We start from the raw sequence: 2,552 nt of genomic DNA on the forward strand, positions 1-2,552 counted from the left end.
ATTTGATTGTGTTTATCTGCAGTTAGTTACACGAATTCAGATATGGGATGAAATTGGATAGGGATGAATGAGTTTAAGAGTTTTTAAGAGTTTAAGAGTTTTTAAGAGTTTAAGAGTTTTAAGAGTTTTTAAGAGTTTTAGCCAAATGCTTTATAATATAGTATAGATTATATTATTAAATCAAAACTAAATTACTTTATTATTAAATCTAAATTAAATTATAATAAAATTAAAAAAATTACATAAAAAAATGAACTTTCAAATAGTTAATTTGATACTAATATTGATATATTTATTTTTGAAATTTTATGATATTTTCAAATTTATATTTTTATTTATAAATAAAAACATTATTCTTTCCTGAAAACCACATAAAAACTGTATTATAACATTTCTAGAGAAAGAATAAAACAAAACGTTAAATTCAAGATATATCTCGCTGTATTGTGCAAATACTATTTAACAAATATAAATACATTTAGAGTAAACAATCATTTTTGATACTCTAGTTTGATGTTTATAACAGTTTTTGTCCCTTATCTATAAAAATTGGTTTTTTCACTGTGATTTTCGTTTTGCTTTAATATTTGTCTCTCCATCCGAGTTAAATAATCCAAAAAGTGATTTTAATAAATTACATATTTGGACCTTATGGCAGCGTTTGGTACGCAGACTAGACTGGACAGAACGGGACGGGACAGAACGGGACGGGACAGGACTAATTGTTTGTCTTATGTTTGGTACGATTAGGACATGACAGAACAAAACTGTTAAAATGACCATATTACCCTTAAATGATGTTCAATGTTATTTTATATCATATAATGATTGTAAAATGACAACAAATTAACCAAAATATATTTTAATTACATAGTTTGTGTAATCAAGTTTAATACATAGTTTGCGAGAAATTGCTTCCTGGCATTCTAGACTATATGAATTCACAATATCACAACCAGTGAAAACCCAGGTGGAGCTTCTTTATACAGGTAATAAAATCCACATAAACCCCATTCACGAGAACTTGAGCTGTCCATACGCATATTTAAGAAAACCCAACAGAAACACTGTTTCAAAAGCATAGAAATCGTACGCAGGCAAAGAAGCAAGATGAAGAAATGCAGAAATCGTACCGATTGCAAAGGAGAAGAGGCGATGGAGGATGGTGGAAGAAGACGATTGAGCCGATGTGGAAGAAGACGAGGTTGTGATGAAGCAGGCGATACTTCACAACACAAATGGTGGGATAATTAGGTTTTTTAATGGAAGAAATAAGGGTAATATAGTTATTTTATATTCAGTCTCATGTTGTTCCATCTATTTTGGTGGAACAAAAAATATCAAGTTTTGTCCCATTAATTTTAAAAATAGTCTCATCTTGTCCTATGTATTTTTTGTCCATGGCATGTCAAATATGGGACTATTTTTTTTATCTCGTCCCGTCCCATCCCATGTAATCTGCATACCAAGCGCACCCTATGGTATACAAATTTAGTTAATTAATATAAAATAAATTTTAAATAAAGGTATGCAATAACAGGAGTAAGTGCAATTAATAAAAAAACAACCGGTTGATATAAAATAAAATTAATTTTTTTTCCCGAATTTTATTAAACTTTTTCAGATGGTAATTTAAAATAAGTAAAAATATTAAATAAATCAATAAATAAAAAATTATTAACTTTATGAGATTTTAACTTAAAACTTTGAATAAGGTAAGTAATCTATAATTTTAATGAAATTATTTGATTTTTTATTATTAAAGTTATAATCTATACTATATTATAAGACATTTGACAAAAACTCTTAAAAACCATTTTTTATGCATAAAGTACTGTTTATTAATGGATATTACTTAAAACTCAAGATTACAAGTAGATTGTGCGTAARYACAACTTATTAAAGTTTCATATTTGAATTCATGTAACTAACTGCAGATAAATATTATCAAATACAGGATAAACATCTTATTTTAAATATAAAAAATCTAAAATATAATTAGGATAATTATTGAGTTCTGACAGAATACTTAATTATTATCTTTATAAAACGTTATATTATTAAACCAAAAATAAATTATTTCATTATTAAACTTGAATTACTATATTATAAAATATTTGACAAAAACTCTTAAAAATCATTTTGATACATGAGGTACTGTTTATTGATGCATAATACTTAAAAACTCAATATTATAAACAAAACTAGTTGTGTACCCGCGCAATGCGGCGGGAGCCATGAATTTTAACGATTTTAAAGTTTCACTGGTTTTATAAGACAAGATTTAACGATGATATAGGTTACACTTAATCTTTACATATTAATACAATTTGAATAAATAAGAGTTATGGTTCTAATTACAGACTATCGATGAAAAAAACTGTATGACAGTTTAAAATCCAATATATTTAAAATTCAACATATTTAAACGACTCCACAAATCTGTTCGATTTACACCAAAAGCAAAGAACCAAAAAAAACTTGAGTTTTAAGATAAACACTCAAAACCAATAAAGAAAACTACAAATTTGACAGATCATAAGCTATGAAAA

Source organism: Cynara cardunculus (assembly GCF_001531365.2).
Source record: "Cynara cardunculus var. scolymus isolate 2C chromosome LG 9, CcrdV1, whole genome shotgun sequence".
Taxonomy (NCBI): domain Eukaryota; kingdom Viridiplantae; phylum Streptophyta; class Magnoliopsida; order Asterales; family Asteraceae; genus Cynara; species Cynara cardunculus.